The sequence below is a fragment of the Aulostomus chinensis genome, chromosome 9, assembly GCF_037954235.1.
Source record: "Aulostomus chinensis isolate RoL2024-O1b breed Wild chromosome 9, RoL_Achi_v1.0, whole genome shotgun sequence".
Taxonomy (NCBI): Eukaryota; Metazoa; Chordata; class Actinopteri; order Syngnathiformes; family Aulostomidae; genus Aulostomus; species Aulostomus chinensis.
This window is the reverse complement of record NC_141328.1, coordinates 15,377,028-15,389,732: the sequence shown is the minus strand read 5'-3', so window position 1 is coordinate 15,389,732 and position 12,705 is coordinate 15,377,028. Positions and strand designations below refer to the sequence as shown.

Here is a 12,705-nt window from a genome sequence, read left to right as displayed (position 1 = left end):
GGGCAAAATGTCTTTGAATTTGGTTCAAATGTGAACATGACAATATTTTGGGCAGACAGAGGGTAATATGTAGCCACAGTGATGTTGAGGAAGGAGCAAGAGACTGATCAAATCTGCTCGAGCAAGTAGGGCAGCAGGTTAATTTATGGATGTTTTTCATCACATAGTGATGAAGTACATGATATATGCCTTCTACATCATCCGTTATGACAATACTATCAGAAACCGGCCTTACAGCCTCAAAACAAAAACAAAGATAAGCAGAACAGCTAACGGTGTGAGCAAACAATTTTTGTGCGATGTAGGACAGAAAAATAAACCCTATCCATCAAGCTGAAATGAGTCGCTAATTTTACTGATCAGGGGCTTTTCATGGATGGATCTTGAATGACTTATCTTAAAAGTCACAATGCAACATCCAAAGAACAAAAATAAAGACAGAACAGAAAATGAAGAAACCCTCGAAGTATATATTTGTGAATAAAAGTACAAGAATCAAAGAAAAAGGACCAAATCAGTGAGTTAACCAGTGAGGTCTGAGGACACAATAAAAACCCTGTTACTGCAATAAAGTAGATCACAGTAGGACAGCAGTGTAGCACATTCAGGAGGAGGGATTCCTGTTAAATATTTGATTGAGGGCTAAAATCAATGTTAAAATTTTTTAGAAAGTTGGACGCAACCTTGGAGACAATTAGACATATGGAGAAAGCACTAAATTTGAACTCTCCTGAAATGCATTTTTAGTTTCTTTCATACAAGCAAAATGGTATTTAATCAGTTGAACTTCATCATATCTGTATCATGAAGGAGCGGGCAACTATAAAGGTCACTCACATACAGGCAGAGAGAAAATCCAGGATTAATAAATCTGCCAGCTCCTCAGCAATGTCATGAGCATTCAGCAGAGGAGAACAGGTGGATCAGACATTCAAACTCATAATAGGTAATGATGATCAGCCTGGCACAGGAGGAGCAGGCTGTAAAACAATGGGGACAGAAGAAATGAGAGTGAAGATCAATAACCAGTGTAGCAGAGGGGGACAGGCTGTCTCACTGACAGCAGTCATTACCATGAAGCACAAACAGATGCCACTGCTGCCAGGAGCCTAATATGGGCAATTTACACCCCTGTCAGGTCTGTGCAGGTTCCAACAAGCCAGGCAATGCTACCCACCTGACACATTCTCCTGACATGCCTCCAGAATAATACAGTGCAGTATGTATGCATCTACTCACAGGGGGATAAAACCTGGATTACCATATTGTCTGTATGAGCATATGTATACATAATACTGCATACAGTATACATACAGTACCTGTACCCTTGATAGCACTTGTCCAAAAAAGATTCACTCATCCATTCATTCAGCGAGCATCAAGAAAAAGGCAAGTTGACACTTTAGACAGGTCACCACGAAGCCACACACAGATACACACACACAGATACACACACACACACACACACACACACACACACACACACACTGAACAAACTGCTTTTTTAAGTCATCAGTATTGTGAGGGTCTGCCATGACTCTACTTATAATATACAATAAGTATGTGTTTACTTTTTTTTAAAAATAAGTTTCTGAATTATCTTGTGCAGTAGGGATATTCAGTGAATCCAGATTCAAAGTTTTAATCTTCCTTTTAAGAGGCAGAAATATAAAAAAGACCCCAGATCTATGTGGGCGGCCATCTGTCTCACCAAATGGGAGTGAAAGAGAGTGAAAAAGTACGAAATAAGATAAGCGAGCCAGAGTGTGAGAGATAAGTCAAGTCTATTTTATTTATGGAACACTACATCAGAGCGAAATGTCTCATGACAATATACAAGTACAGAAGTTTTAAAACCACACTCTTCAAACCAATTTATGACCCAGATACTCAACAACTGAGTGAAGAAAAATTGCCTTTTTAAAGTGAGAAATGTGAGAGCAGACCCAGACTCCATGGAACATCCCTCTGCCCTGACCAGTTGGAGAGAAAGTGGGGAAGAGAAAAGACAAGGGAAGGGAAGAAGGGACAAGGACAAAAACGCAGACAGGGTGGGTGGTTTAAAATACTCCATCCTTTCTTCCGCTTATCCTGTTAAGAGTCACGGGGGGCTGGAACCCATGCCAACTGCCTTCAGGTGAGAGGCAGGGTTCCCCCTGGATGGGTGACCAGTCCATCACAGGGCCAACACATATTGACAAACAACTGTTCACACTCACAGCCACGCCTACGGTCAATTTAGAGTATTTAATTAGCCTTGTCCCCTCTCACATGTCTTTGGATTGTGAGAGGAAGCCGGAGTACCCAGTGTTTTTGTGGGATAGGCTCTGGCCCCCCGTGACCCTTAACAGGAATAAGCGCAAGACAATTGATGGATGGATGAATACATTTGAGTTGAGTTAAGTGGAAAATCCAGTATCCTATGATTGGTTTGACATCACTGTTGTTAATATCTAGTTTGGGTAAAGATGAAACACATTTTTAAAAATGTCAGAGATCCATGATAATAATGATGACAAGAACCACATTGTTCCTTACATAGCCCTGGTCCATCCTCCTGCTTAACCCCCTTCCCCCTGATCTCCAGAGGCCTCACCTGTTAGCATTATTTTCTAATATGGAGAGTTGTGTAGCTGTGTATGTCATCGCATGGCAGGTCTGCCATAATGCATCCGGGCACTTGGGGATCTGTCTCCAGCCACTCCCACCCTCCACCCTGCTGCTCCAACTATTCACACTCTTAGACCTCCCCTGAGGACTATCAATAATGCAACGTGGAGTTCTTCAAGCAGCATATGCACACACACAAAGAATGTAAAGACACACAAACAGGCTCACATACACAGCCTTACACCAAGGACTCAGTCCGCTGTGTGTCCTGTGTGTGATTTATAGAAAGGCAATGTAAGGGGCTCCTCCAGTGAAGGCCATTATCATGCAGGCAGGCCCATCTGCAGACATCAATAAATAAGGCAGCGGGTCGAGTAGGTCCCGGGGTCACCGCCATGGGGAGCCCCCGATGTCAGCAGGATCCCCCTCTCACTGTCACAGCCTTTCATGGGGGGCACCAACAACAAACAGTACCTCCTCATTGTTGTTCCACTGAGGCTGTCAGTTAATCTATTGGCGGTTGGACAAAAAGAGCAGGAGGCCTATCTGGGACATGTGTATTAACAGGAGAGAGGCCAAAGAGCACTTTCAAACTTGCAGTTGGGACCCAGATTACTGCACAGACACAGCAGCCATCTGACGTTAATTAATAAAGTCACCATAAAAAGGTAAAAAAATACAAATAAGTTGCAAGTGGCAAGTTCGAACTTGGAAATAAGCTGTGCAGTTTGAAATAATTCAGTGAGTGTGCAGTGAGAATGATTATCTAAGGAGGGATATTCGCAGAAGATATGGAAGTGATTCAAACATCCTGATGAAAATTCAGTCCACGTCTGTTGTATCCAAGTATCAGTCATGTATTTCACAAACAAAATCAAAACTAAATTAATGAATTAATTAATTAAAAAGGGCTGTCGCCTCACAGCAAGACGGGTCTAGGTTCGAGTCCCGGCTCGGGCACGGGATCTTTCTGTGTGGAGGCTGCATGTTCTCCCCATGCCTGCATGGGTTCTCTCCGGGTACTCTAACTTACTCCAGCTGTCCAAAGACATGCGATTAGGGACTAGGCTAATTGGATACTTTAAATTGACCGTGAGTGTGAATAGTTGTTTGTCTTTATGTGTTGGCCCTGCGATGGACTGGTGACCTGTCCAGGGTGAACCCTGCCTCTCACCCGTAGCCACAGGGATAGACTCCAGCCCCCCGCGACCCTTAACAGGAATAAGCAGAAGACAATGGATGGATGGAATTAATTCTAAGGAGATAATACTAGGCAGGCATGCAGAAGAAACACTGCTATCATGCTGTACACTGTTTGTAGAAAAATGGGATGATTCTGAGTGAGCAGAACACTCATGCCTAGTTAACAGTAGCAAATATTTGATTGAAATAGCTGTCATGGCAACAATAGCAATACCACTAGTAGTATAAGTAGTTATAGTGGTGGTGGTAGTGGTAATAATAATAGCCTGATGTGAGATGTACAGTGAGAATAAAGAACACACATACTGACATATCCATCTGCTAGTGCTTTTAAGATCCTTGGCAGGCCTTCATCTGGTAGATAAGGAGGCAGTGGTGCATCATTTTCTTGCCACTCAAAAAGCTGTTCCTGTAAAGACAGACCGAGAGGAAACACAGAGACTCTGATTGTTATCTTTCTGAATGCTGAAAAATCTGGCTGATTCAATCAAAATTTAAAGGACATGTAGAATGGAGATAATTCTTAACCAGCAAGGTAGATGTGAAAGAAATGATTTTGACGGGAAGAACTCACATGACCCCTATCAATTACATCTGTCGGCATAGGCACCCAAGCACCCATGTCATATGCCCTTTCAAGGACGACATAAGATTCATGTCCCAAGAGTGCAAATTGCCAACGCTGAGACTTTAATTGTAGAAACAAAGTAGTTGCTGAGAGTCAGTACCAAATTTTGTCCATCTTCTCTGCAGCAGGGAATATCTGCTCTCAGAAGACAGCCAGCCTCACACCAGTCCATGTGGAGATGCTAACTTTCCTCAATTTGAATAAAATGTGAATGTGACATCATGTAGCCAACTAGACTCATGTTGAAAGTTGCAATAGAGTTGTTTGTGTCTGTGTAGAACACAAAGTGAATGCTGCTCACAGAATGCAATTTTCTTTAATTGAGTTTAAGTTATTATTGCTGCTACATCCTTGGTTTAAAAAAAAGGTAATATTTTGCTGCTACTTTAGTTTGTTTACAGGAAATGAGTCAATGAAACATTTTATATCAGCACTTTGCCAAAAGAGAAATGTTCAGAAGCACCTTTATTTGATTGAGTACTTTATTAACTGCACTTTGCCTGCTTTGTTTACAGAGAAAAAAAAAACCTCAGTAGCTTTTTTATTTGATTGAATACTTAACACTTTTATGTCATTAAAAGTACAGTTGTTGTAAAGTCAAAACTGTAATGAATACTTTGGAAGGAAGAATGAATTTTTATTGTCTTTATTGTTAATTAGAACATGCCTAAAAAAACTTCATGCTACACTGTAAAGGTCATTGAAAAACATTGCGATAACCCGATTAATTGATAAAATGATTACCGATTAAACGAAAATTAAATAGATTGTGAGTTGCAGCTTTAGAAGCAATCACTGGTTACAAACGTTGAAATGGATGAAAAGCAGACCTCAAGTGGGAAAAAAAGGCCCTGCGAGAAGTTCAACTACCCTGTACAATGCATGGCATTTTATGTCAACTAATCGTTACTTCTTCCTTTTGCAAAGCATTTTCCAGCAACTCGTCTACTCAGCGTTATTTCTTCCTGTTCCAAGCACCCAAGAACCCAAGCCAAGCTCAATCTCCTGGGTTGTAAAAGCCATGAGATCCAGAAAAATGCCATAGAAGAATGCAAATTGCCTACGCTGAGACTTAAATTGTAGAAAAATAGTACTTGCTGAGAGTCAGTCCCAAATTTCGCCCGATCTGATTGAAAAGGAGGCCAAGGTTTCCCACGCTGTGTCACTAAGCTATACTAATGCAGTGGCCGGGAATCGAACCCAGGTCAACTGCTTGGAAGGTAGCTATACTCACCACTATACCACCAATGCACCACCTGCACCTTCAAGGACGACATAAGCTTCATGTCACAAGATAATTGGGTCAAAAATGGGCTCAACTTCCAACTGTTTATTGCTGAAGGTGTGAAAGCATGCCAGAAAAGCAGGCATCAAACGCTAGCCGCAGGGCACCCTTGGATTCCATGGTGTAATGGTCAGCACTCTGGACTCTGAATCCATTGATCCGAGTTCAAGTCTCGGTGGGACCTTGTTTGGAGGCTGCTGTTTAACCTGCTGAAGCAATCACTGGTTACAGATGTTGAAATGGATGTAAAGCACACATCAAGAGGGGCAAAAAAGGCCCCGCCAGAAGTTCCACTTCCCTGTAAAACGCACGGTTTTCCGTCAACTCAGCGTTACTTCTTCCTGTTGCATCTTCCTGGCCACCAAAACGGCAGCCATCTCTTCCATGGACAGTCTCAAATTCATGTGAATACTGCATGGCCGATTACACCACCTTCAACCACTGCGGTCGAGCTATAAGGAAATCTGGCTTAAGGTGAGGTGCTATCGTTGGCATTCACGGACACCTTTTTAGTTGATGGGTGGGCAGAATGTGAGCACAGTCCAAAGACAAGAATGCCGAGCGGTCAAGGTGATGGAATGCCAGCTCATTATTTGCTACCACATGCATTGTAGAACCCCACCTTCTTGCTATGATGACATTCGCAGGGGAACCTTTCCTGCCAATCCAGCTGACGAGCGTTTAGGTCCACTGTCCTCCTCCTTTCCATGGAAAAGCACCTCTCCCATTTGCTCCTTTTTAACATCTTTTGTTCTCAATAGGCTCTTTTCTCCGTAACACGAAATCAGCAGTACCTTCTTTCATAGAAGACTTGGGATGTCTCCTATTTTCAAGCCTTAAATCTTCCTGACACAAAAGCAAAAATACTACCCCCACACTTTTCAAAAGGACGGAATGGGAGAATGGTCAACACCGCATGGAGGTGCCGATTTTGACATGGACAGGACATGTGGTATGGAGATAATTATTAACTAGCAAGGTAGACGTGAAAGGGATGATGTTGACGGGCAGAGCTCACATGACCCCGCTCAATTACTTCTTTCAGCGTGAGCACCAAAGACAAGCTCAATCTCCTGGGTTGTAAAAGCCATGAGATCCAGAAAAATGCCATAGAAGAGTGCAAATTGCCTACACTGAGACTTTAATTGTAGAAAGAAAGTACTTCCTGAGAGTCAGTCCCAAATTTCGCCTGATCTGATTGAAAAGGAGGCCAAGGTTTCCCACAATGTGTCACTATGCTATACTAATGCATTGGCCGGGAATCGAAGCCGGGTCAACTGCTTGGAAGGCAGCTATGCTCACCACTATACCACCAATGCACCACATGCCCCTTAAAGGACAACATAACGTTCATGTGACAAGATAATTTGGTCAAAAATAGGCTCAATTTCCACTTGTACATTGCCGAAGGTGTGAAAGCCTGCCAGAAAAGCAGGCATCAAACACTAGCCGCAGGGCACCCTTGGGTTCCATGGTGTAATGGTCAGCACTCTGGACTCTGAAACCAGCGATTCGAGTTCAAGTCTCGGTGGGGTCTCGTTTGGAGTCTGCTGTTTAACCTGCTGAAGAAATCACTGGTTACAGATGTTAAAATTGGTTAAAAGCACACATCAAGAGAGGCAAAAAAGTCCCCGCGATAAGTTCGGCTTCCCTGTAAAACGCATGGCATTTTCCGTCAACTCAGCGTTACTTCTTCCTGTTGCATCTTCCTGACCACAAAAACGGCAGCCATCTCTTCCAAGGACAGTCTCAAATTCAAGTGAATAGTGCATGGCCGATTACACCACCTTCAACCACTGCAGTCGAGCGATAAGGAAATCTGGCTTAAGGTGAGGTGCTATCGTTGGCATTCACGGACACCTATTTAGTTGATGGGTGGGCAGAATGTGAGCACAGTCCAAAGACAAGAATGCCGAGAGGTCAATGTGATGGCCTGCCAGCTCATTATTTGCTACCACATGCATTGTGGAACCCCACCTTCTTGCTATGATGACATTCGCAGGGGAACCTTTCCTGCCAATCCAGCTGACGAGCGTTTAGGTCCACTGTCCTCCTCTTTTCCGAGGAAAAGCACCTCTCCCATTTGCTCCTTTTTAACATCGTTGTTCTCAATAGGCTCTTTTCTCCGTAACACAAAATCAGCGGTAGCTTCTTTCATAGAAGACTTGGGATGTCTCCTTTTTTCAAGCCTTTAAACTTCCTGACAAAAAAGAAAAAATAATACCCCCACACTTTTCAAAAGGACGGAATGGGAGAATGGTCAACACTGCATGGAGGTCCCGATTTTGACATGGACAGGACATGTGGTATGGAGGTAATTATTAAGTAGAAAGGTACACGTGAAAGGGATGATGTTGAGGGGAAGAACTCACATGACCCCGCTCAATTACATCTGTCAGCGCAAGCACCCAAGCCAAGCTCAATCTCCTGGGTTGTAAAAGCCATGAGATCCAGAAAAATGCAAAAAAAGAGAGCAAATTGCCTATGCTGAGACATTAATTGTAGAAAGAAAGTACTTGCTGAGAGTCAGTCCCAAATTTCGCCTGATCTGATTGAAAAGGAGGCCAAGGTTTCCCACGCTGTGTCACTAAGCTATACTAATGCATTGGCCGGGAATCGAACGCAGGTCCACTGCTTGGAAGGCAGCTATGCTGACGACTATACCACCAATGCAACACATGCCCCTTCAAGGACGACATAAGCTTCATGTCACAAGATAATTGGGTCAAAAATAGGCTCAATTTTCACCTGTTCATTGCTGAAGGTGTGAAAGCCCGCCAGAAAAGCAGGCATCAAACACTAGCCGTGGGGCACCCTTGGGTTCCATGGTGTAATGGTCAGCACTCTGGACTCTGAATCCAGTGATCCGAGTTCAAGTCTCGGTGGGACCTCGTTTGGAGTCTGCTGTTTAACCTGCTGAAGCAATCACGGGTTACAGATGTTGAAATGGATGAAAAACACACATAAAGAGGGGCAAAAATAGCCCCGCGAGAAGTTCCGCTTCCCTGTACAACACATGGCATTTTCTGTCAACTCAGCGTTACTTTTTCCTGCCGCATCTTCCTGACCACCAAAACGGCAGCCATCTCTTCCAAGGACAGTCTAAAATTCATGTGAATAGTGCATGGCCGATTACACCACCTTCAACCACTGCACTCGAGCGATAAGGAAATCTGGCTTAAGGTGAGGTGCTATTGTTGGCATTCATGGACACCTTTTTAGTTGATGGGTGGGCAGAATGTGAGCACAGTCCAAAGACAAGAATGCCGAGAGGTCAATGTGATGGCCTGCCAGCTCATTATTTGCTACCACATGCATTGTGGATCCCCACCTTCTTGCTATGATGACATTCGCAGGGGAACCTTTCCTGCCAATCCAGCTGACGAGCGTTTAGGTCCACTGTTCTCCTCGTTTCCATGGAAAAGCACCTCTCCCATTTGCTCCATTTTAACATCGTTGTTCTCAATAGGCTCTTTTCTCCGTAACAAAAAATAAGTGGTACCTTCTTTCTTAGAAGACTTGGGCTGTCTCCTATTTTCAAGCCTTTAATCTTTCTGACACAAAAGTTAAAATAATACCCCCACACTTTTCAAAAGGACGGAATGGGAGAATGGTCAACACCGCATGGAGGTGCCGATTTTGACATGGACAGGACATGTGGTATTGAGATAATTATTAACTAGCAAGGTAGACGTGAAAGGGATGATGTTGACGGGCAGAACTCACATGACCCCGCTCAATTACATCTGTCAGCGCAGGCAAAAAAGCCAAGCTCAATCGCCTGGGTTGTAAAAGCCATGAGATCCAGAAAAATGCCATAGAAGAGTGCAAATTGCCTACGCTGAGACTTTAATTGTAGAAAGAAAGTACTTCCTGAGAGTCAGTCCCAAATTTCGCCTGATCTGATTGAAAAGGGGGCCAAGGTTTCCCACACTGAGTAACTATGCTATACTAATGCATTGGCCGGGAATCGAACCCGGGTCAACTGCTTGGAAGGCAGCTATGCTCACCACTATACCACCAATGCACCACAGGCCCCTTCAAGGACGACATAAGCTTCATGTCACAAGATAATTGGGTCAAAAATAGGCTCAATTTTCACCTGTTCATTGCTGAAGGTGTGAAAACCCGCCATAAAAGAAGGCATCAAACGCTAACCGCAGGGCACCCTTGGGTTCCATGGTGTAATGGTCAGCACTCTGGACTCTGAATCCAGTGATCCGAGTTCAAGTCTCGGTGGGACCTCGTTTGGAGTCTGCTGTTTAACCTGCTGAAGCAATCACTGGTTACAGACCTTAAAATGGATTAAAAGCACACATCAAGAGGGGCAAAAAAAGGCCCAGAGAGAAGTTCCGCTTCCCTCTACAACGCACACAATTTTCCGTCAACTCAGCGTTACTTCTTCCTGTTGCATCTTCCTGGCCACCAAAACGGCAGCCATCTCTTCCATGGACAGTCTCAAATTCATGTGAATAGTGTATGGCCGATGACACCACCTTCAACCACTGCACTCGAGCGATAAGGAAATCTGGCTTAAGGTGAGGTGCTATCGTTGGCATTGACGGACACCTTTTTAGTTGATGGGTGGGCAGAATGTGAGCACAGTCCAAAGACAAGAATGCCGAGAGGTCAAGGTGATGGACTGCCAGCTCATTATTTGCTACCACATGCATTGTAGAACCCCACCTTCTTGCTATGATGACATTCGCAGGGGAACCTTTCCTGCCAATCCAGCTGACGAGCGTTTAGCTCCACTGTCCTCCTCGTTTCCATGGAAAAGCACCTCTCCCATTTGCTCCTTTTTAACATCTTTTGTTCTCAATAGGCTCTTTTCTCCGTAACACAAAATCAGCGGTACCTTCTTTCATAGAAGACTTGGGCTGTCTCCTATTTTCAAGCCTTTAATCTTTCTGACACAAAAGTTAAAATAATACCCCCACACTTTTCAAAAGGACGGAATGGGAGAATGGTCAACACCGCATGGAGGTGCCGATTTTGATATGGACAGGACATGTGGTATTGAGATAATAATTAACTAGCAAGGTAGACGTGAAAGGGATGATGTTGACGGGCAGAACTCACATGACCCCGCTCAATTACATCTGTCAGCGCAAGCACCCAAGCCAAGCTCAATCTCCTGGGTTGTAAAAGCCATGAGATCCAGAAAAATGCCATAGAAGAGTGCAAATTGCCTACGCTGAGACTTTAATTGTAGAAAGAAAGTACTTGCTTAGAGTCACTCCTAAATTTCGCCCGATCTGATTGAAAAGGAGGCCCAGGTTTCCCACACTGTGTCACTATGCTATACTAATGCATTGGCTGGGAATCGAACCCGGGTCAACTGCTTGGAAGGCAGCTATGCTCACCACTATACCAACAATGCACCACATGCCCCTTCAAGGACGACATAACCTTCATGTCACAAGATAATTGGGTCAAAAATAGGCTCAATTTTCACCTGTTCATTGCTGAAGGTGTGAAAACCCGCCAGAAAAGCAGGCATCAAACGCTAGCCGCAGGGCACCCTTGGGTTCCATGGTGTAATGGTCAGCACTCTGGACTCTGAATCCAGTGATCCGAGTTCAAGTCTCGGTGGGACCTCGTTTGGAGTCTGCTGTTTAACCTGCTGAAGAAATCACTGGTTACAGATGTTGAAATGGATGAAAAGCACACATAAAGAGGGGCAAAAATTGCCCCGCGAGAAGTTCCGCTTCCCTGTACTACACATAGCATTTTCTGTCAACTCAGCGTTACTTCTTCCTGCCGCATCTTCCTGACCACCAAAACGGCAGCCATCTCTTCCATGGACAGTCTCAAATTCATGTGAATAGTGCATGGCCGATTACACCTCCTTCAACCACTGCACTCGAGCGATAAGGAAATCTGGCTTAAGGTGAGGTGCTGTCGTTGGCATTGACGGACACCTTTTTAGTTGATGGGTGGGAAGAATGTGAGCACAGTCCAAAGACAAGAATGCCGAGAGGTCAAGGTGATGGACTGCCAGCTCATTATTTGCTACCACATGCATTGTAGAACCCCACCTTCTTGCTATGATGACATTCGCAGGGGAACCTTTCCTGCCAATCCAGCTGACGAGCGTTTAGGTCCACTGTCCTCCTCCTTTCCATGGAAAAGAACCTCTCCCATTTGCTCCTTTTTAACATCGTTATTCTCAATAGGCTCTTTTCTCCGTAACAAAAAATAAGTGGTCCCTTCTTTCATAGAAGACTTGGGCTGTCTCCTATTTTCAAGCCTTTAATCTTTCTGACACAAAAGTTAATATAATACCCCCACACTTTTCAAAAGGACGGAATGGGAGAATGGTCAACACCGCATGGAGGTGCCGATTTTGATATGGACAGGACATGTGGTATTGAGATAATCATTAACTAGCAAGGTAGACGTGAAAGGGATGATGTTGACGGGCAGAACTCACATGACCCCGCTCAATTACATCTGTCAGCGCAAGCACCCAAGCCAAGCTCAATCTCCTGGGTTGTAAAAGCCATGAGATCCAGAAAAATGCCATAGAAGAGTGCAAATTGCCTACGCTGAGACTTTAATTGTAGAAAGAAAGTACTTGCTGAGAGTCACTCCTAAATTTCGCCCGATCTGATTGAAAAGGAGGCCCAGGTTTCCCACACTGTGTCACTATGCTATACTAATGCATTGGCCGGGAATCGAACCCGGGTCAACTGCTTGGAAGGCAGCTATGCTCACCACTATACCACCAATGCACCACAGGCCCCTTCAAGGACGACATAACCTTCATGTCACAAGATAATTGGGTCAAAAATAGGCTCAATTTTCACCTGTTCATTGCTGAAGGTGTGAAAACCCGCCAGAAAAGCAGGCATCAAACGCTAGCCGCAGGGCACCCTTGGGTTCCATGGTGTAATGGTCAGCCCTCTGGACTCTGAATCCAGTGATCCGAGTTCAAGTCTCGGTGGGACCTCGTTTGGAGTCTGCTGTTTAACCT

At 44.3% G+C, this 12,705-nt stretch overlaps 10 non-coding genes across 10 annotated transcripts; 5 read left to right on the top strand and 5 right to left on the bottom strand.

Annotated features, from left to right (window-relative positions):
• Positions 1-5,620: 5,620 nt before the first annotated feature.
• trnag-ucc (transfer RNA glycine (anticodon UCC)) lies at positions 5,621-5,692 on the bottom strand. Its single transcript has one exon. It is a non-coding gene; the product is annotated as a tRNA-Gly (tRNA).
• Positions 5,693-5,837: 145 nt separating this feature from the next.
• On the top strand, positions 5,838-5,910 carry trnaq-cug (transfer RNA glutamine (anticodon CUG)). The gene has a single exon. It is a non-coding gene; the product is annotated as a tRNA-Gln (tRNA).
• A 1,063-nt stretch (positions 5,911-6,973) lies between these two features.
• trnag-ucc (transfer RNA glycine (anticodon UCC)) lies at positions 6,974-7,045 on the bottom strand. The gene has a single exon. It is a non-coding gene; the product is annotated as a tRNA-Gly (tRNA).
• A 1,500-nt stretch (positions 7,046-8,545) lies between these two features.
• trnaq-cug (transfer RNA glutamine (anticodon CUG)) lies at positions 8,546-8,617 on the top strand. The gene has a single exon. It is a non-coding gene; the product is annotated as a tRNA-Gln (tRNA).
• A 1,064-nt stretch (positions 8,618-9,681) lies between these two features.
• trnag-ucc (transfer RNA glycine (anticodon UCC)) lies at positions 9,682-9,753 on the bottom strand. The gene has a single exon. It is a non-coding gene; the product is annotated as a tRNA-Gly (tRNA).
• A 146-nt stretch (positions 9,754-9,899) lies between these two features.
• trnaq-cug (transfer RNA glutamine (anticodon CUG)) lies at positions 9,900-9,971 on the top strand. Its single transcript has one exon. It is a non-coding gene; the product is annotated as a tRNA-Gln (tRNA).
• Positions 9,972-11,037: 1,066 nt separating this feature from the next.
• On the bottom strand, positions 11,038-11,109 carry trnag-ucc (transfer RNA glycine (anticodon UCC)). Its single transcript has one exon. It is a non-coding gene; the product is annotated as a tRNA-Gly (tRNA).
• Positions 11,110-11,255: 146 nt separating this feature from the next.
• trnaq-cug (transfer RNA glutamine (anticodon CUG)) lies at positions 11,256-11,327 on the top strand. Its single transcript has one exon. It is a non-coding gene; the product is annotated as a tRNA-Gln (tRNA).
• A 1,064-nt stretch (positions 11,328-12,391) lies between these two features.
• trnag-ucc (transfer RNA glycine (anticodon UCC)) lies at positions 12,392-12,463 on the bottom strand. The gene has a single exon. It is a non-coding gene; the product is annotated as a tRNA-Gly (tRNA).
• A 146-nt stretch (positions 12,464-12,609) lies between these two features.
• On the top strand, positions 12,610-12,681 carry trnaq-cug (transfer RNA glutamine (anticodon CUG)). Its single transcript has one exon. It is a non-coding gene; the product is annotated as a tRNA-Gln (tRNA).
• Positions 12,682-12,705: the final 24 nt, after the last annotated feature.